This window comes from Scylla paramamosain, chromosome 10 (assembly GCF_035594125.1).
Source record: "Scylla paramamosain isolate STU-SP2022 chromosome 10, ASM3559412v1, whole genome shotgun sequence".
Classification (NCBI taxonomy): Eukaryota; Metazoa; Arthropoda; class Malacostraca; order Decapoda; family Portunidae; genus Scylla; species Scylla paramamosain.
The window spans coordinates 25,059,432-25,081,931 of record NC_087160.1 but is presented as its reverse complement, the minus strand read 5'-3'; the positions used below and the strand labels follow the sequence as shown (position 1 = coordinate 25,081,931).

At 41.3% G+C, this 22,500-nt stretch overlaps 1 long non-coding RNA gene across 1 annotated transcript in view; it reads left to right on the top strand.

Moving 5' to 3' along the window:
- Positions 1–22,500, top strand: part of LOC135104423 (uncharacterized) — a 122,872-nt gene that overhangs the window by 14,699 nt on the left and 85,673 nt on the right. The window contains exon 2 of the long non-coding RNA XR_010270434.1: positions 15,438–15,478. This is a non-coding gene — a long non-coding RNA (uncharacterized LOC135104423). The remainder of the gene's footprint in view (positions 1–15,437; positions 15,479–22,500) is intronic.

Here is a 22,500-nt window from a genome sequence, read left to right as displayed (position 1 = left end):
GAAGAGAAGTGTTTTGTAAAAAAGATTGAATGATGAAGGAAGGAAACCGAAAAATATAGGGATGTCATAAGCATGGTGATGAGGGAAAGGACCCATATTTTGAAACATTATTGGCTCTTGTAAAGACTTTAATTTATTGATTTTTTATTAAGACCACAGGAATAATCAGTTGGGTTACCTTGAATGTTTTTCCAAATGTTGATGTAGATATCTTGTTTGAACTATCAATAGAATCATGAAAACACACCATTAAAAATCCCCAACAACTTTAACCAACCTGTTAAAAGAAGCCGAGATAAGACGCCAAAATGTCTGAGAGTATTGCCCTAGGATAGGATTATGAAATGTGACTGGAATAGGGTTTTGAGCGGCGATAAGGAGGTAATTGTGTTGCTGGTGGAAGTAAATAAAGCTCGAGAAGGTTGAATTCTAAGGATTGAGGTGTGGAGAATGAGATGATGTGGATGTCAGTGAATGGGTGGTGGGATTATGGGAATTAATGGCGTCAGGAATATGTATTAGGTGGAGGAATGTTGACTGCTGGTACGAGAGAAAGACATGGTAATAGAGAAGCACGAATATAGACACTGGTGATTCAGTTGGGGATGAACTGGGGAGGTGGCCGTGGATTATGGCGGCGAGTGGAGTGTTTGAGTTGGGGTTACAGATGGCTGGGTGTCCGTGGAGGTGGGTGACGGAGAGGGGAAAAAGTGGAAGGATGGCAATGGCGGTGATGAAGGTGGAGGAACATTGCGTGAAAGAGGTAGGCGAGGAGAGAAATGACTAGACTTTGATGGAGGAGGATGAAGGCAACGAGGGGTGGCGGAAATAAAGCGGTACGATGAGAATGGCGAGAGGGAGTAAAAATATTAGACTTTAAAACACAGAAAAGAAATACAATGAAAAAAATAAATAACCAAGCTGGGGAAAGGTAAGCGATTGGATTTAACGGCAGTGAAAGCAAACAGGAAATGGAGAATAAACTAAGGAAGTAAAATAGAACCACGGATGGAAAGAAAAAGAAAAAGAAAGTAAGGATGTCGGAAGTAAAACAGACAAGGAAGGAAAAAAAAATAAAAAAGTAAAAAATGTCAAAAGTTAAACAGACATAGATGGAAGGAACATGAAATAAAAAAAAATAAATAAAAATAAAGTAAGAATATCGGAAGTAAAACATATACACAAATTAAACGAAAAAAAAAAAATTTAACTAAGGATGTGGGAAGCAAAACAGATACACAGATGGAAGTAAACAACACCACCCTCCCTGAACAGCATTGAATCTCGCGCCACATGCTGCCAACGTCTCCTGCAACGATCGCCAGACACGTTGACGACAAAATAATGAAAGCAAAAACAACAACACTTCGGCGGTTCCAGGAGTATTTGGAAGGAACCACGCCATGAAAACAGGTATACAGCCAACCCTGCCGATCCTGGATTACTCACCCCGCCTGACTCATGAGGCTGCTCCAACGCGGATGTTCAGATTGTAAAGAATGCAGAACAAAATACTTAAGTTCGTCACAGTTCAGAGGTGCCTATACAGGACGAGGATAGACAGTAACAGCAACAGCAACGTTATTAACAAGGAGGAGAGATAGGAGTAACAGAAGAAGAAATAGAAGTAGAAGAAGAGAAAGAACACTTAACAACAACAATAACAACGACAACAACGACAACAGCAGCAGCAACAACAGCAACATCGAAAAAAAAAGAAAGAGATCAACATCAACAAGAACCACAACAACAACAACAAGAGCAACTTCAACAACCAGAGCAACAATATCAAGAAGAAGATAATGAACAGCAACAACAACAACAACAACAACAACAACAACAACAATAACAGCAACAAGGGAAGAAAAAGAAGAAGAAGAAGAAGAAGAAGAACAACAACAACAACAACAACAACAACAACAACAACAACAACAACAACAACAACAACAACAACAAGAGGAGATGAAGAAGAACAACAAGAACAGCAACAGCACCCCAAACAAACGTGCGGCTTAGGAACCGCGTCAGCACCGGGGATCGAGAGGAGACTCGGAAAATCAATGGGATAAAAATTACGGTCCCGTCATGGAACTTCGCCAGAACACAAATACGGAACACACATGGCTTCCGCGCCGCACCAACTCGCCTGCTGGAACATAAGGTCTCAGCAGAAGGACAGTCGGCCAGCATGATTATTACTGTCTCTCGGCCTTGCACAACCTGAAGTTATTCTAGTCTTTTATTGCTCTTGTACCTGTTCTATATGCTCGTTTTTTTAATTTTTTTATTTATGTAAGAGTGGCACTGGCCAAGGGAAAGAAAAAAAAGCGAAAAAAGCTCACTGAGGTGCTATCCCCAAAAGAAAGGTCGGAAGGATCATCCAAAATTGTGGGTAAGTGTCATAGGAAGCGGGAAATACAGAAGCAGTCAGACAGTTTCAGAGTTTACCAGAAAGAGGAATGAATGCTTGAGAATACTGGTTAACTCTTAATGGCATTAGAGAGGTGGATAGAATAATGGTGAAAGAGAGAGGAAAGTCTTTTGCAGCGAGGCTTACCCTATATGTGGGCCAGTTTATGCGTATCTCTGCTTTTGTAAGTCTCTGTTTATCTAATCTCAGCTGTTATTACCTGTCATAGAATGTTGATTTACTCAAGCAATTTCGGACAGAGTTGCAGATGAATAGACGCAGGAATCAGATTACTTTTGCCAGATGAATAGAGAGCTTTAAAAGATTAGAAAAGTTTATGGACACAGATGATAGGAAGATTTAAGTGTGTTTGTGTGTTTGTGTGTGTGTGTGTGTGTGTGTGTGTGTGTGTGTGTGTGTGTGTGTGTGTGTGTGTGTTTTATATAGCAACTGCCAAGTGGGATTACTGACTTTTTATGTAGCTTCCCTTATGCTCTTAAGTCATTATCTTATTGAAATTCACTTGCAACACCCATTTTAAGAAACCTGAATCTGGTCACCCCGCACCTCTCATCTTTCCAAGGAGTGGGAATCGAGGTGTCTCAACTCATCCCTGAGGAGACGCCAGATCGTGACGCAGGGCTGAACATCTTATCTCACGCTACCTGTCCCTGAGAGAAAAAAAGAACCCCACATCTGCCCAATCCCTAATCCACAGATAAGGCGGCGGACAAACAACTCGCACATCAAAAAGAGGAACGGATGAGCACAAAAACAACTTACATACCCTTGATAATAAAAAACGCAATGTGTGGAAGGATAATAAGTGGAAGAGGTGGAGGTGAGATTACTCGTGCATGGATTAGGATGATGGCGAGAGATAAATGGATGGATGGTGGAGGGATAATGGTGCTGGTGAGTGGATGGGCTGGCCGGGGGAGGGTGCTGGGGGAGGTGGATGGAAGGGTTGTCTGTGCGTTCCAGCGGTAGTGACTGTGCAGGCGAGGCAGTAGGCATGGTGACCTCATCCCCACAGATAGTCCTGGTCACGGGCGAGTGGATCCCCCCACCTTAAGGCTACCTCCACCTCATTCCTCTTCCCTCCTCCTCCTCCTCCTCCTCCTCCTCCTCCTCCTCCTCCTCCTCCTCCTCCTCGTGCTACGTGTCGTTCGGCTGGAAGGTTGTCGGTTCAGTAGTGGCAGTGTGTTTTGTTTTATTGTTTTTGATGATGTGGGTGCATCTCTCTCTCTCTCTCTCTCTCTCTCTCTCTCTCTCTCTCTCTCTCTCTCTCTCTGTGTGTGTGTGTGTGTGTGTGTGTGTGTGTGTGTGTGTGTGTGTGTGTGTGTGTGTGTGTGTGTGTGTGTGTGTGTGTGCAAGAGTGTGAGTGAATGAATCTATGGGTGATGTTAATCCTGGTCGTTCTTCTCTACTACTACTACTACTACTACTACTACTACTACTACTACTACTACTACTACTACTACTACTACTACTACTACTACTACTACTACTACTACTACTACTACTGCTACTACTACTGCAACCACCACCAATGTGAATACCGAAGATGACGAAGAGAGAGAGAGAGAGAGAGAGAGAGAGAGAGAGAGAGAGAGAGAGAGAGAGAGAGAGAGAGAGAGAGAGAGAGAGAGAGCGCATGAGGTGGATGTATAATGCGTAAAAGGAAGGAACGGGTGGAGCAGGTGGACTATGTAATGAGGGGGTGTGGAAGGCTCTGCTCTGGGTGTGAATGGTTGTGCGCTGGGTGTGGATGGGTGTAGTGGGTTAGGTGGGGTGGCTGAGGTGGGGTGGGTGAGGTGGGGCATGGTGGAGTAGGTAGTGGTGGGTGGTGGATTGGTGGGGTAGGGTGGGGAAGGATATGTGGGTTAGGTGGTGGGAGGTGGAGGATGGGCAAGGAGGGTGGAGTGGATGTGGTGGGTGGTGGGTGGTGGGTGGGGGGTGGGTCACTCTATCCCTTGCAGGTCACCCTCAGACGGACTTCCGGTGGGTTCGAGGGTGAGTCAGGAGGGAGGAGGGAAGGGGAGAGGGAGGGAAGGGAGGAAGAAGAGACGAACGCGTAAATGGAAGTTTGTTGGGATAAGATGAGAGAGAGAGAGAGAGAGAGAGAGAGAGAGAGAGAGAGAGAGAGAGAGAGAGAGAGAGAGAGAGAGAGAGAGATGCGAGTACTGGCACACAAAGACAGACGAACAGATAAGCCAGAAAAAAAAAAAAAGAATAGCAACAGAGAATTAAAAAAAACAGACACTCAGACGGACAGATAAACAAACAGACAAACAGACAGACAAAACACTCATTAATCCTAAACAATACATAAAGGAGTAAAGAAAAAAAAAGATACAGTAAAAAAAAAATGGGGAAAATGGGAAGGAAAAGCAAATAACAAAAAAAAAAGAAAGAAAGATTAATAGCAAAGAAATACGTATAAGATGAAGCAGCAAAGCAAACAAATGAGAAAACAAAACCAACGACTGGAAGGACATAAAACTGATAAATGAAGGACAAGAGGATACGATGTGAAGGTGAAGGAGGAGGAGGAGGAGGAGGAGGAGGAGGAGGAGGAGGAGGAGGGAGAAGAGAGAGAGGGGAAGGAAAGGAACGCAGGACAAAGAAATGACGCATAATAGTGATAGAGAGGAACATACAGAGAGAGAGAGAGAGAGAGAGAGAGAGAGAGAGAGAGAGAGAGAGAGAGAGAGAGAGAGAGAGAGAGAGAGAGAGAGGGGGGGATTCTGATAATTTTGTTGTGATGCTTACAATATTTCCCCCTCCTCCTCTTTCTCTTCTTTCTCTTTCTCCTACCCTTCTTCTTCTTCTTCTTCTTCTTCTTCTTCTTCTTCTTCTTCTTCTTCTTCTTCTTCTTCTCATCCATTATGGTTTTTTATGGTATGTATCTTCCTTCCTCCCTTCCAACTAAAACCTCCTTTTCCTCCTTCCCTCTTTCCTTCCTTCCTTCTTTTTATTTTACTTCCTTTTTGTTTCTCTCTCCTTTACTCTATTTTGTCTTATTTTCTTCCTTAATCTGTGTTTTACTAATTTTTCTGATCTCTTCCGCTCTTCCTTCTTTGTTTATTCCTTCTTTTTTATTTTCCTTCCTTCTTTCCTTCTTTCCTTCTTTCCTTCCTTCCTTCCTTCCTTCTCTGGTAATTTCCGTAATCAATTTTATGCCCTTTTTCCTTTTTTTTTGTTCATCGTCACTTTTCTCTTTTTTTCTTGCCCTTTGCCTCTCATTTCCTGTGTCTGTGTGTGTGTGTGTGTGTGTGTGTGTGTGTGTGTGTGTGTGTGTGTGTGTGTGTGTGTGTGTGTGTGTGTGTGTGTGTGTGTCATATCCTCATGTTTTATCAGGTTCGTTTTGTTTTTCTTTCTTTTTTTCTTCTTTCTCTCTTTATTAGCTCTTATCGTTCTCTCTTATCTCTTTCTTTCCTTATCTTTGGTCCTCCTTGTTTTATTGCCTGTGTTTTTTCTTAAAGATTTTTTTATCACTTCTAATGGCTCTGTTTCCTCTTCCTTCTTCCTTGTCTTCTTCATTTAATTTCTTTCTTTCTTTTTTCTTCTTCTTCTTTTCTTTACTTTTCTTTTTCATGTTCTTATTCTTCTTCTTGCCCTAGTTCTTCTTGTCCTCCTCCTCCTTCTCCTCCTTTCTTCTTCCTCACACCGACGTCAATAATTTTACGTTTTTCTACTACTACTACTACTACTACTACTACTACTACTACTACTACTACTACTACTACTACTACTACTACTACTACTGCTACTGCTACTGCCGCTGCTACTACTACTACTACTACTACTACTACTACTACTACTACTACTACTACTACTACTACTACTACTACAACCACCACCACCACCCGCTAACGAACCAACCTTTCCTAATTCCCCACGTCATTTCATCACATTATGTCTTCACTACCTACCGTCCGTGGCCTTGAGGTGTGTACTCGCGTCAGGCCAGGTGTTACTCGTACGTATGGTCCCGTTGCGTAGCGTGCGTAGGGAAGGATGGTGTGGGGGCGTCTTGGAGGGGCTGACGGATGACGGAGTGGGTTGGGAAGTGTTGGGGAGGCGTGGGGAGGCGTGGGGAGGGGGGGTGCACAAAAGCGTAATTCTTCGTAGTGGGCAGGAGCAGTGAGGGGAGAGATTCACGTTTTCTGTTTGTCATCGAAGGGAGGATGGGAAGAAAACATTGAAAAGACTTGTTTTGTTGAGAGAGAGAGAGAGAGAGAGAGAGAGAGAGAGAGAGAGAGAGAGAGAGAGAGAGAGAGAGAGAGAGAGAGAGAGAGAGAGAGAGAGAGAGTTGGTGGTGAATAGTCCATTAATAAGGAAGGACACCCATTAGTTGAGAGTCAAGGGTGAGTGAAGGAAGAGTGTGTGTGTGGCAGAGGTCGTGGTGGTGATGGTGGTGGTGACTTCGGGATTAGGAACACATGACTTTCCCTTTAGTTCGTAATTGTGTATGAGTTACCCTACAGTTCATAATTCTGTGTAATTCCGTTATTTTCACGTAATCCCTTGCTTTCGTGAATACAAAAACATCTATAGAGTAAAAAATATAAAAAAAAAAAGCAAGATTGTTTTATTTACGGCACATACTCGTACAAAATTTCACCTCTGAATTTCACTACACGTAATGCATTTCTTCCTTCAACGCACGTGATATTAAGATGCAGTTTAAGCTTTTTTTTTTTTTCTAATTTCACAATCCGTAATTATACTTTTTATGAACTTGCGTTAAAAATAAAGATGCAATTTTCGCTGACCATTCAATTTCACAATCTGTACCTATGATTTTTAAGAACTTACATAAAAATGAAGATGCGGTTTTCGCTTGCCTTTCAGTTTGACGATCCTTAGCCGTCCTTTTAAACACCACAACACTCGTGCTCAAATGCAGGTATAGCTTGTCTTTCAATACCCTCATCCATAACTACTCTTCTTAAGTACCTACGTATTATCAAGGTACAGTTATAGCTTCTCCTCCTGAGCAGTTTACTACCAGCTTACTAGTTACTATGTTTGGCTGAAGCTGACGTGGTGAGGGCTGGTGCATTACGGACAGCGGCGTGAGAACCTCGTTATGTTGCCTCTGTTCTGTGTAGCTCCCTTACCTGTCCTTGGTGGTGGTGATGGTGGTGGTCGTGTCATGCTTCCTCCCTCTGCAATGCCTAAGTTAAGGGCCTCTGTTACCTGGTTCTGCTACTTCTGTTTTAATTGTGGTAGTAGCGGTAGTAGTAGCAGTAGTAGTAGTAGTAGTAGTAGTAGTAGTAGTAGTAGTAGTAGTAGTAGTAGTAGTAGTAGTAGTAGTAGTAAGAGGAGAGAGAGAGAGAGAGAGAGAGAGAGAGAGAGAGAGAGAGAGAGAGAGAGAGAGAGAGAGAGATGAGAGAGAGAGAGAGAGAAACTTAAGCGTCATCATGGCAAGAAAATAAAAAAAAAAATGTATAGAATATAATGAAGTAGTCAAATCCTGTGGACACACACACACACACACACACACACACACACACACGGAGGACAGGGAGACCTCTGCTGCGCGTGGGAAGCAGTGAAGGTTACGGCCCGACCTAGGTAAACGAATAGATAGAAAGATAAACAGGTGTGGAAACAGATAGATAGACAGACAAGACAGGTGGGTATACCGATAGACAGGAAGGCGGATAGACAAAAAAAAAAAAAAAATAGATAGACAAAAACGGACAGATAAACAAACGGATAGACAGAAATACAGACATACGGATATCCAGATATATAGACATGCAGAAAGACAGATCAGCAAGTAGACAGAAAAATAGACAGTAACAGAAATAAAATAAAAAAAAAACTCATAGCCAGACAAACCAATAGAAAAAAAAAAAAACATGTAGACAGGTAAATTGACAAAGAGACAAATAGACAGGCAAACAGACAAACAATCATATGCATAGATTAACTCAGTAGACAGATTAGACAGATATTGTTATATGAAAGTGGACATAAATAGAGAGACAAAACAATTACACACACACACACACACACACACACACACACACACACACAATGGACGGGGGTGAAAGACAGATAAACAGACGGACAGGGACAGACACAGACGGAGAGATAAAACACTGGGATGAATGGATGGATTTCAAAGTAAACATTTATATTTTTCATTCCGTATGACGAAGATCGGGAGGATGACATTGACCTGTAAGAAAATTAGTGAAATATAATAAAACGTGGGAGGCAATGATGGATGGAAAGAGTAGGAAGAGTAAGAAGGACAAGTCAACGAAGGATAAAGTAGAAGCAGTGATGATAATGATAGTGAAAATGATAGTAAAGTAGCTTATGTTGATTGGCTTGTCTTTGCATTCATCTTCTCTTCGTGTGCGGACATAATAAGACGTGACATCACAGTACGGTGAGTAGCAGAACGTGTGTGTGTATGTGTGTGACTGTGTGTAGGTAGGAACTGGTCCTGAAAAAAAAAATACACGTTTTAAAACGCGATATTTACATACGAGGATCCTCTTACTAAATCACCAAGACACTGCCTAAGAAGCGTGACAAAAGTGTGTGATTTAGTGAGTGTGAGGAAGACCAGAGCGTAGATACAGGGGGAAAAAAAACAACAGTAAAATAAAGAAAGCAATAGATACACCTGGCTGCTTGACATAATGCAAACATACAGATACACAAAGACAGAAAAAAAAAAAAACACACCTAATGGCATTTAAATTATGAAACGTGCATGAAGGACGTAAATAATCTCCAACAATGATAATGGTGGTGGTGGTGATGATGATGATGATAATAATAATGATAATAATAATAATAATAATAATAATAATAATAATAATAATAATAATAATAATAATAATAATAATAATAACGGTAATATGTAAGCAAATTTTCTTAACTTTCGTTTTCTTCAAATTTCTTTATTCTTTTTGGGATATGCTACGTGTACGGCACCCCCTCCTCCACTCCCGCTCCTCACTCCGTCACTCCTTTCACTTAAATTAACAAGGCGCCCCTCACCACTCTCATCCATACACAGCACGGAAACGAGAGGAAATGCCAGTCTTCCCCCGCCCATTCTCTCCTCTTTCTCCTCCTCCTCCTCCTCTACGCTCTCCTCCATCTTCTTCGAGTTCTTTTGCGTGTTTTTTCTTTTTTCTTTTTCCGGAGTCCTCGGGAAGCCAGGGACGATGACCAAACACACCGATTGGGTCACACACACACACACACACACGCACACACACACACACACACACACACACACACACACACACACACACACACACACACACACACACACACACGCAGACGCAGCGGCCTTGCCCCCACCCCCCTTTGCACGGCCTTGACGCTGACCTTTCCGCAACTTCCTGGATGAAAAGAGGCGTTTTAGACCCCGATGAAAGAAGGGGGTAGCGGGGAGATGAAGTGGAAGACGGCAATAAGAATAAAGAAGAGGGGTGAGGCAGACGATAGCCTTAGGGGAAGATGGATGAAGGAGGGAGAGATAAAAAGAAGGGAAAGACAAGATGGCGCTGGAGGACGAGAGACGTGGCAGGGGAAGACAGGATTGGATGAAAGCATGCAGCAAGGCGTCTTCGCAATGTTTCCCGCGCCCAGTCAAGGCCTTGCGTTGGCGAGGCAGCGAGTAGGGAGGAAGAGAAAAGGGGAAAGGAGGAAGGGGTGACCTATAAGCAAGGGAAAAGTAATAAATGGATGCTTGAGGTTGAGCAGATGGGAGACCTAGAGATGAGAGGCGGAAGGGAGAGTTGGCGGTGGCAGGGGGTAAGACCTTAGGAGAGGAGACAGTGAGCGATTCTTGTCTTGTCAGGAGGGAGGTTGTGCACATGAAAGGGAAGTGATAACAAAAGAAGAAAAAAAAAAAAAGGACAGTAATTGAAAAGTGTCTTCCTTTATTTTATTATTTTTTTCCTCTTCTCATCCTGTCAACTATTTTTCCCTCCCCTTTCAGTTTTTTTTTTTTATACTTTTGATTCTTATTTTCTTCCTGTTCTTTTCTTTCATAATAGTATCATGTACATTAGTTTTTTCTCTGTCCATGTTTTCTTGTCTCATTACACATATTCTTCCTTGTTACTTTTCTTTTATAACTACTTTTTTTTTCTTTTTTTTTTCTTCTTCTTCAATACCTTTCAGAATCGATTTTTCTTCTTCTTTTCGTTTAAGAAAACCTCCTATGTTTTTTTTTCTTTTTTTAATTTTTCTTCTTCTATTTGATTCTTCTTTTTTTTTTCTGCCTTCCTTTCCTCTGTTTAATGTTTCAGTAGGTAAGCAGAGAGAGGTTAAAGTGTAACACATCCGCTACCAAGCAGAACCTGTGTGCTCATTGCCTCCTTGACCTGGGATTTCAGTGTCGAGAAAACAGATTCAGCCTTGTGTGGGTCACCGGTCACTTCCCAAACGTGTTGTGCCACATTTTAATTCACCAAGAGAGAAAGAGAAGGGCGGGAGGACAGTTGTGTTGCAAGAATACCAACAGCTCGTGGTCAGATTGAGAGTTGTATACATTTTAGACAACGCTCGTATGTTTGTTCCTATTGATTGACACTTAACTATGGATATTTTGTGACTCCATTGATTAACTGTGTGGCCCCGTTCATTGACTGTATGCCCTCATTGATTGTGTGGCTTCGTTGATTGACTGTGTGGCCTCATCGTGTGACTGTGTGGCCTTATTGATTGACTGTGTTGCCTCCGATTGACTGTGTGGTCTCATTTATTGACTGTGTGGCCTCTCATTGACTGTGTGGCCTCATCGTGTGACTGTGTGGCCTCTGATTGACTGTGTGGCCTTAGTGAGTGACTGTGTGTTCTTATTAATATCCTGTGTGGCCTCTCATTGACTGTGTGGCCTCATCGTGTGACTGTGTGGCCTCTGATTGACTGTGTGGCCTTAGTGAGTGACTGTGTGTTCTTATTAATATCCTGTGTGGCCTCTCATTGACTGTGTGGGCTCATCGTGTGACTGTGTGGCCTCAATGATTGGCTGTGTGTCCAAGTTGTTTGACACCGTATCTTCGGGCAACTGTAAAAGAAAGGAGGTACTCAGGGTATCGATAGGCGTTTGTCAGTCGCTGGAAGTACTTACATATGCTATCGAGAGGCGTCTGTCAATCCATGGGAGGTACAAAGAGTATCAGTGTCTTTCTCAGTGTGCGCCCATTGACTGGAAAGTGACCTCTGATACCATGTGTCCGCCCACTGATGACCAACTGCTGGGCGTTCGGCATTTGTATACAGCTTTATTCGCCGCCTTAGTGATGAATAATTTTGTACTGGGTTTCATTAATTCGTCGCTCATTCCTAGACGTTTATCCTTATCACACTCCTGGCATCGGTTGTGGCGCCAAGATTTCACTGCGCACTCAAGTAATCTCGCCATCAGCACACGACGAAAATAAACAAATTTCAAACTTCTCAACTGCGCAGTATTGGTGAAATGAGCTTCCTTTCTTTTTCCACATCGCCACGAAATTGTTTTTCTTCCCCCGTTTTTCATTGCTTTTTCTTTTGTTTCTCTGTTTTTCCCTTTTCTCTTTTTTTTCTCTTGTTTTCCCCCCCTCTCTCTCTCTCTCCCACGCACAGAGATCCCGGTGTAACAGCCCAGAATATACCACAACCCAAGGTATACCCGAGGTCATTATAGGCTAGGCTGTTTATACCCAGGGCTCAAGTTGGGCTAGGATCATAAACTGGGCTAGGCTGGACTGTACCCACTATACCCCGGTCTCTTCCACGCAGGCGCCTCGGAGTCCCCGGCCACGTATGCAGTCGCCTTATCACTCGCGGGAGGCGCTGCGTGGCTTCACACTCTTCCCATTATCATAGCAAGAGATGAAGTCTTTGTCATTCATCTCAGACATTTGCATCGTCCTGCCTCGTGTTTCTCTTTCTTTTGCGTTTTCTTTTACTTTTCTTTCTCTCTCTTATTTTCTTTTTCTGTCTTTTCTTTCTTTCTTCTTCTTTTTCTCTTCTTCTTCTTCTTCTTCTTCTTCTTCTTCTTCTTCTTCTTCTTCTTTTTCTTCTTTTTCTTCTTCTTCTTGTTCTGATAGTTATTATTGTTGTTGTTGTTGTTGTTGTTGTTTTTCCTTTCTTTCTTTCTTTCTCTTCCTTCCTTCCTCCCTCCCTCCCTCCCTCCCTCCCTCCCCAGGCATGACGTCACAACCTTTTCTCGTCTGTTCCATCACACACGTTATTACTTATTACTCTCATTAGTTTTATTAATACTAATTATTACGTCACTGCCTTTCCTCGTCCTTGTTATCATGCACGTTGTTCATATTTCACTTTTATTACCATTATTACTCTTTAGTACTTTTGTTTATGTTACTGTATTTCTTTTTTTCTTCTTTTTTTTTAAGTATACGTACGCTTCTCCTTTTCTTTAGTGCTTTAAAAGTGTCAGGTATGCATACACCTTTCTTATCGGTCAGTAATATACATACTCCTACACTTGCCCCGTCACTGTTTTGCTGAGGGTGATAGCTATGTATACACGTCTGTCACTGCCTTACCTTTAAGTATACCTACACACGCCTCGTCACTATTTTGCTGAGGATGTTCGCTATGAATGCGCTCCCCTCAATACCTCTCTTTAACACTGCAAGTTCTGTGGATTCTCTCTATTTAAGCTTAACAGAATGGAGTGGTGCAGGCTTTAACGCTTTATTTCGGAAGACAGTATCGACAGTAAAGTGAGCGATGGTGTGTTTCGAAGCTTTTAGTAGAAGCAGCTTTATTTTCGGTCTCTTGAGGTGTATACGAGAGCTGGTGAAGTGATGCAATAAGTTTCCAAGTGCCCATATTGTCACTAACACCCAAAAGGTTAAGTATATACACACAAGCCTCGTCACTGTTTCTTCAAGATGTGCTGGGGACACACACACACACACACACACACACACACACACACACACACACACACACCAGCTTAAGATAAGTCGCATGGTTAGACCTTGAAACCCTGGCTTGCATTAAGATTCCCACTAAAAACTGAGCATCTCTGTTATTAAGCATCTTGGATTAGTGGTTTTCACTCCGCCGTGTATAAATCATCCAGAAAATACACACGGAGCATCCTTGGCACACACAGACAGCGCGGCACGGCGGTCACGACGTGCACCAGACGCTTCTGTGAAATCCACACGAGTAAGTTTCACCCACGAATATTCCGCCACGAAAATTCCATCCAAAATTATTCTCTATATATATGATGAATCGCCCTAAATTAACCTAACATAGCCAAAGTCAACTTAAGACCTAATCTAAGTAAACCTAACCTAACGGTACCTAACTTAATTTAGCTTTACAGCCACAAGTAACTTACAACGTAACCTAATGTAACCTAACCTAACTTGATCCAAGATAACATAGCCACAAGTAACTTCAGGCTTATCCTAACACTGTCTAACTTAATTGGCCACGTAGAGACTTTTTTTTTTTTTACTTACGGTAAACTCACTAGACAGCATGCTGTACAGATAGACGTCAAACAGTCACACCGTCTGTGTCACACTCACAAGGGCGGAAAAAAAAAAAGTATTCCTCAACCATTGTATATAAGCTTCACCTTCAATTGCATTCCTAGCTTCCCACAAATGCGTAGGCCGTCCTTCCCGCCGTGACCTGCGACCTGCAGTAGGTAAATATTAAACGCCCAACATTTATACAATTAATATAACCAGGAGGAGAAATACATTTATATATCATAGAACTTCCTCGTAGCATCGTGCAATTCTTTCTCCTTGCGTGTTTGTATAGCAAGAGGAGCAGACGGGAACAGTATGATAAAGAAGAAACAGGAGGGACGGAATGAATGGTTGTACGTGAGGAAGAAAGTGTTCAGAAGAGTGTTATGTGGTGAAAAAGAAGTGTTTGTGTGAGAAAGACGAAGTATATTACATTAAACCTTTCAAAGAAGATTACCATGGTGAGGAAGAGGAGGAGGAGGAGGAGGAGGAGGAAGCGGTGAAAGGGTATGAATATTTTCCTTCGTGCTAAAGGAGGACAAAGTGTATTTAAAAGAGAATTACATGATGAAAAGACGAAATATGAGTGAGGCACCGAATGTCTGTCTACGAACCATGCGTGAGGAGGAGGTATACTGTAATGGGCATGAGATGAGGAGGAATAATTTGGAGAAGGAATGTTTATGTAAGGAGTGTGAGGAAGACGAGATGAATGATGAGAAGGATGTTGATGAGGAAGAGTAAGTTGAAGAAGGCGCGGAATGTTTGTGTGTGAGGAGTGAGAGGACGAGCAGATACACTTAAATGAATAGACGAAGAAAATAATTGAAGAAGTTGTGTGTGTGTGAGGCGTGTGAGGAAAAAGAGATGGATAAAAGTAAATGATGATGATGAGGAAGAATAAGAATAAGGAAGGCACCGAATGTTTATGTGTTAGGAATGTGAGGAGGACGAAATACATTGGATTAAATATGCAAGGAAGAAGAATTTGAAGAAGGCATGTGTGTGTGCGTTTGTGAGGCGTGTGGGAAAGACACGAAGTACTACAAGGAATGCATGGTGAGTGAGAGGAATCTATGAGGTGTGTGGCCGCCAGTGTCATCCCTAACGAGGCGTGACAGCATGACGTCAGTGGCATCCCTCAGCCTTGGGGTATATGTGCCTAATCTGTCACGCCTGAAGTGCGGGTGAAAGGTTGTTTGTGTGTGTGTGTGTGTACCTTTGCTTCCTCACAATGCACAGGTGACTCTCATTGTGGTGATGCTGCTGCTAATTGTGTGCCTTGTGGTGTTTTTGTTGTTGTTGTTGTTGTTGTTGTTGTTGTTGTTGTTGTTGTTACTATTATTATTATTGTCATTATTATTATCACTACTACTACTACTACTACTACTACTACTACTACTACTACTACTACTACTACTACTACTACTGCTGCTGCTGCTGCTGCTGCTGCTGCTATTTTGTTGTTTTTGTTCAAAATGTAAAGTTTGATGTCCCTTATATTAAATTTCTTTTCTTTACAGATTTTGTTTTTGCGTCACCTCAGCCTTCCAGAATGTTTGCGGTATGTATTTATTGAAATGTTAAAGTTCATTCCTTCTTTCTGGTATTGTTCTTAACTATTTTATTACATATCCCTTTCTTCCATCTCGCCTTCTCTTCCTTGTTCCCTCTCTTCCCCCTCCCTTTCCTCCTGCCTCCTTCTCTCATTCGCTTCCCCTTCCTTCTCTGTATCTATTGTTTCTCTCTCTCTCTCTCTCTCTCTCTCTCTCTCTCTCTCTCTCTCTCTCTCTCTCTCTCTCTCTCTCTCTCTCTCTCTCTCTCTCTCTCTCTCTCTCTCTCTCTCTCTCTCTCTCTCTCTCTCTCTCTCTCTCTCTTTCTCTCTCTCTCTATATATATATATTATGTATTTGTCTATCTCTAAATATTTGTCATGTAGTGATTTTGGCTTATTTGGTTATTATTATCCCACAAAATTGGTGGTTATTACGTGAATCAGCATTATTTATTATTTTATACATTTAAATTTCCTACTACAGTATTTTTTTTTTATCATAATACTTCTTCGTATTTTTTCTTCCTTCCTCATTGCTTCATTGTGTGTCCTCCACCTTACAGTTTTATCATACAATCCTTCCCATCCCTCATATCATCTTCATTTTTATCTTTTTATATGCTTCACCTTCTTCATATTTTATTCTTCTCTTTCTTTGATTTCGTGATTTCCATTTCATATCTTTATCATATTCTTCTCATCTCTCCTTTCCACTTTATTCTAATCTTTTCCTATGCCTTCACCTTCTTCATATTTTATTTCCTTCGTCTCTTCTTCTCATTGCCTCATTTCGTGCTTCCCATGTCCCAATTTAATCATATCATCCTTACCACCCCCTCATTTCCATTTCATTCTTCACTCCTACACGCGACTCGCATATAAAGTGACTTGAAACCTTGCTTCCTCACCCTATTAATCTCTCTCTCCCTCACTCTGTCCCTCTCCCCTTCTACCGTGGCGTGGTGATGACGTCACTGTCTATTTACGTAAAAATCGTGTTGTCATACCTGGAAAATTAGTACCCGAACTGTGAAAAAGAAACGAAAAATATATCCCGCTTCCAGTACTCGTGGTATTTTTGTTACTGTTTTTCTGTTTTTAGCTGTGGTGTAAGAAGAGGAAGATTAGTAAGGATGTAATTCGAAGGTACCTGCGGAGGTCTGAGAAGTGGCTGGTAATCGGGTCTGCATCGGTCAAGGGTAAAGAGCGAGGGAGTTACGGAAGTGTTTCGCCTCTCTCTCTCTCTCTCTCTCTCTCTCTCTCTCTCTCTCTCTCTCTCTCTCTCTCTCTCTCTCTCTGATCTTAGTTATTTTTTATCTTTTTATTTTTTTTTGTGTATTTTTGGTTTTCTTTGGTATTTGTTTTTAGTTTTCTAATTCTCATATTTTTCTACTGTACCCATTTTCTTGTTTTTTGTCTTCTTCGTCTCCTTTTTTCTCTCTTTTTCTTTTTTCGTTTTCTTTTCTTCTTCTTCTTCTTCTTCTTCTTCTTCTTCTTCTTCTTCTTCTTCTTCTTCTTCTTCTTCTTCTTCTTCTCCTCTCTCTCTCTCTCTCTCTCTCTCTCTCTCTCTCTCTCTCTCTCTCTCTCTCTCTCTCTCTCTCTCTCTCTCTCTCTCTCTCTCTCTCTCTCTCTCTCTCTCTCTCTCTCTCTCTCTCTCTCTCTCCTCTCCTCTTCTCTCCTCTCTTTTCCTCCCCTCCCCTCTCCTCTCCTCCCACTCCCTTCCTTTCCCTATCTCCTCTCCATGCCCTTCCCTCTTCTCTTCTCTCTTCTTCTCTCCATTCCTCTCCATTTCCTCCTCTTCATCAGCGTGGCAGAGTTGCGTCATATTTACCCTTGTGTTGGAAAAGAGGAGTGGAGGAAGAAGGACACAGAGAGAGCTGAGCCTCATCGCTTACCTCGCTACAAGTGTCTTCAATATATACATTAACTTTTGACATTTATCGATATTTGCCTTACTAGTTTACCCAGCCAGTCCTCAGTCCTTAGGTTTAGTATTTATTTTTTTTTCGTCCTTCATCTTTCTTTTATTCTTTATTTGTGTTTTTATTTTGTTTTTGCTCTTTTTTTTTTTACCTCGATCTTTTTTTTTTCCCTAGTTATTTCCTGTCTCTGTTCGTCTCTTCTATCTTTCTTGGTTTGTACTTATTTTATTTTATTTTTTGGTTTGTGAAATTCTCATTATCAGTTATCCTTATCTTGCAATTTTCTTTTATCAACCACGACCTGCTTCCAGTTCTCTAATATGGTGTATTAACGCTAGTATTTCTTACTTATCTTTAACTTGCTTCAACAATATAATTTCTCCTATCATTCGTTCCCTCTATTTAGTAAAACTTTGATCTACTATTCTCGACGTGTTTTCTCTTCATTCTTGTCACATTTTTTACTGCAGCTGATTCGTTTTACTAATGTGTTTCTCTGTCTTTCGACCTCTCTAGCACAGTCTCTTCCTATCCTTCCTAAAAACGTTTCCCTTCATTCTCTCTAACTTTATTTAACTCTTATCACCATTATTAATATCGCTTCATCCTTTTAATTTCTAGTGCAGGTCTTATCATAAGTTTGATCGCATTTTCCCCTTGTTCTTTCCATTTCATTATTACAGCTTTTATTCACCGTTCTTATATTTACTCTCATATTTTTCATTTTCAGTGCTGTTTCATTTATTTATCTATTTATTTTTTTTTTAATGTTTTCTTAGGTATCCTTAGTACTTAGGTATCCTTTCGTATTAATTAACGAGTCCTTATGCTCCCTAATAGGTCTTTGAATTGTGTCTCAGCCCCAGTCACTCCCAACACTTGCCCGGACGTTCCTAACAAACCACTGTCCCCTACTTCCCCTTTCCCAATACACTTTATTACTCCCTTGTCTTTCATAACCCTTTTTGTGTGTGTGTGTGTGTGTGTGTGTGTGTGTGTGTGTGTGTGTGTGTGTGTGTGTGTGTGTGTGTGTGTGTGTGTGTGTGTGTGTGTGTGTGTGTGTCTCTCTTCCTCCACTTTTTTCCCTCGAACTAAACCTCTATTTATTTTATTTATTTATTTTTTCTAAATTTTACATTAAATTCTAGCTGGTTTTATACTTAAGAGGAAGTTTTGTTTTTTGGATCATTTATATGCAGTCCTGGTGATTTCAAAAGAGCACAAGAACCCTTGAATATAAAGGAAACCACAAGAGGCCAGTTGCCCAACACCTAGGAGATTAATATATATGTACCCGCATTTCCATTCATCACTCTATCCATGAATTTATCTAATCTTAAAAAAAAAAAAAACTCCATACTAACCCTACGTTGACAATCTGATTATTGAGTCTGATCCACTTGTCTACCGCTCTGTTTATGAACCAATATCTTCGTATATCCTTTAAAAATCTCACTTTATTTGTGTGTTTTCAAGCTAATCTTATTAGTAGCAATATCTTGCACTCTTTTTATTACTATTTTGCAATATTTACACATCATTAGATCATTTTTTCTTATTATCCATATATTTACTTGCTTTTCGTTTTGCCGCAATAATATTTAACATTTTGTCATGATAATACGATTTTTCCTCAATCATCCACATTTGTACTCGCCTTTCTCGACCGAGAACTCCTACAAACAACATTTTTGCCAATAAAACCAAGTATTTACCAGTTCATCCATATTTCTACTAGCTTTTTACAATCCTTCCAATAATTCTTAACATTTAATTGTTATAAACTACGTGATTCCAATGCACACATACTCTTGATTAACATTTTTCATCCTGCCAATAATGTTTAGGTTGGCACTCTTACCTTCCCTCTACCTAGGCCTTCACTTTTTTTTTCTTTTTCCTGATGCTCATTGCACTTACACCCCCAACCTCAGCCTTCCCCCCTCGATCTCTTCCTGGTTTGTTCATCGCAGGCTTACAGCATTTAGTATCCCTCAGTGGTGGTCAGGGAGGGGGTAGGGAGGAGGGAAGGGAAGGTAGGGAGAGGGAGAGGAATGGAGGAAATAGGGAGAGTAGGAGGGAGGGAGTTGGTGTAGCAATTAAGCGTTACGAAGTGGATTTAAACGTGGAATGGATGTGTGTGTGTGTGTGTGTGTGTGTGTGTGTGTGTGTGTGTGTGTGTGTGTGTGTGTGTGTGTGTGTGTGTGTATTACAAAGAGAGAGAGGCATGATCAGCTGGGTACAATCGGTTATTCATCACGGCTAACTAGATGTGTGTGTGTGTGTGTGTGTGTGTGTGTGTGTGTGTGTGTGTGTGTGTGTGTGTGTGTGTGTCGTCATCTATATCCATTAGCTGCGGTCAGACCACACACACACACACACACACACACACACACACACACACACACACACACACACACACACACACACACACACATACTGACATGAATACAGACTAAATTACGAAAATATAATTATGTATCATATCATTAACTGTAGTAGTAGCAGTGGTGGTGATGGTGGTGGTAATAGTATATTTTGAGATAATAATCAAGACACCAGCAGAATTAAATAGGCCAGCGCTTTCAAACTATCTTCATAAGTACTTTTTAAACACTTGGCAAGCCTTCCTTTCTTAAAACAGGATTTACTTATAACATTACCGCTACAGCAAAACTGATATTATCTTTATACATTTACATGTACAAGTGGGCATTCGGTTGGCTTGTGACGCAGACCGAGAAAAGCAAATAAGGATCGAATGAGTTTTAAAAGAACTAATACTATTACTACTACTACTACTACTACTACTACTACTACTACTACTACTACTTCCATCACTACTACTACTACTACTACTACTACTACTACTATTTAACATTATTATTATTGTTATTTTGTTTTTATTGTTATTATTTATCATTGTTGTTGTTGTTATTATTACTATTAATGCTATTATTGTGACAATGATGGTAATCTAAATGACACTGCTCATCCTGATCTATTGCATCACCTGAACCACAGACAGGTGCCCGATGTACTGCTGTTAATAATTATCCTCCCCCATGAATAATGCATTCCTTCTGAGTGTCGTTCTTTCCTGCTGCGTGTTCCGAGCCGGATGTTTTTTGAGGAAGAGCAACAAAGAATCTTCATGAATCTTAAGTGACTAAGACACGGGCAGCGGCGACAGGCTTGCCACGACCCGTCCAACCTTGCCCTGCCCTCCGCCGTCTGTCCTCGTCACACTACGTCACCTGCTATTTTACCTCAATCAGGAAAAAATGGATAAGTAACATTAATGTCTGCTTCCTTAGGGCTTCCAGGCTTAGATTATACTTGCATAGTGCTTGAGTGTGTGTTTTTATTAGAAATAGTGGAGAATGCTATTATAATTTTAATGATATCCAGATTGCAGTTTCACGTAGCAACGCAACGCAACGCAACACAGCCAGCGCAACACAAGCTTTGCTATGCCCAGGGTTCGCATACCCGTGTATTGTTAGTGTACTCACTACAAGGTACCCGTGCACAGGGAGGGACCAATGCACGCTGTAATAAAGGGTAATGTGCTGCAGTAATGAGATATACCAGCAGGTCCCAATCTAATAATTTAATGCATGCTGATTACATAATTTGGCTGGACATAATGTAATGCTATCATGCGCAGTTATACATGTAATTATCCCCTGCGTAGTTATAATGACCTTGACGGTGCCAGCCTGACCAGGACACGGCTGGCTGTGGTGACCACCTCTGGAACCTTTATTCTGGGAAGGCTTTGTTGTAGGTGGTGTTGCTTCTTTCTCTACACGTCTTCTTCCACTTCAGGTGAGATCGATGCTCCTGACAGCTCTCCTCTTGCGAGCTCTGTTGTGAAGTCATGAAGAAAAGTCTGCTAACTCTCCACTCTCTTCTCTATCATCTTACGCGTTCCCTCTCAATATTAAGTCTTTGATTTGCTTGCAGTCTCTCTCTCTCTCTCTCTCTCTCTCTCTCTCTCTCTCTCTCTCTCTCTCTCTCTCTCTCTCTCTCTCTCTCTCTCTCTCTCTCTCTCTCTCTCTCTCTCTCTCTCTCCAAAAAAAAGAAAAGAAAAGAAAAATGTCCTGACTCGTCATGTAAATATATAGACACCATTACATACCCTAATAGAACACAGCACTCGTCTCTTCCCTCCACGCAGTATCCAGACTTCTCAATTCACCTCCTCCCCTGCTTGCCTCCACCTTTCACCCGCGGTCAGGACAGGGACGAGAATCATGCCACTTATGCCACTTAAAAAAGCTGACGGTGGACTTGAAATTGGCAAGACTACACACCTTAATGGGGCGAGGGGTGACCTGCAGATGGGCGGGTTAATGCACCTTAATGCAAACTGGTATATACCTTTTAATTACTATACGACGCACGTTTTCTTTTAGCCTGGTAGTGAGATGAGGCCCAGTGGAGGGGTCACATGTATATAACCTTCTTGGGCGCCTCCCAGTGTTCGGGAGCAAGAGGTTAAGGCAGTATTGTTCTTGCTGGTGATTATAGTTTAGGCTGCGTGCTTGGAAAGTCTCTTCATTTGCCTGATTGGTGCATATCGCAGGCAGGGATTAATAATAGACCTTGAAGTCCATGCATCAGTTCCACAGTAGGAGGACGTGCTGAGGATGCAAAGTCGTGCGTTAGTTTAGTTCAAGAGACACGGGAGTGAATAGATAGATAAGTGAATTAGTCCATCACGAGGGAAAGAATAAATGAAAATTGGATTGAACAGATATATACAAAACAGTAAAAATAAAGAAAGAAGAAAGAAGACTTGGACTATGAGATGCTAAAGTGAATAGAAAAAATCAGCAAGCTAGTACATTAAAAAGAAGGAACGATGATTGGAATTAATGAATAAGTATACAAAATAATTCGTACATGAAGAAAGAAGAGAGAAAGACTGAGCCAAGAAACACAAGCGAATGCATAAATGAGTAAAGAAATATATATATAGAAAAGTGAATAAGGAAGACTGTGATATATAAGGTAGCAGTTGTCTTTTGTTTCAGTTCTTCTTTCTTCATTTCCTTACATGCATTATTTATTTTTTCATATGAGTAACTAAAAAGTACATTT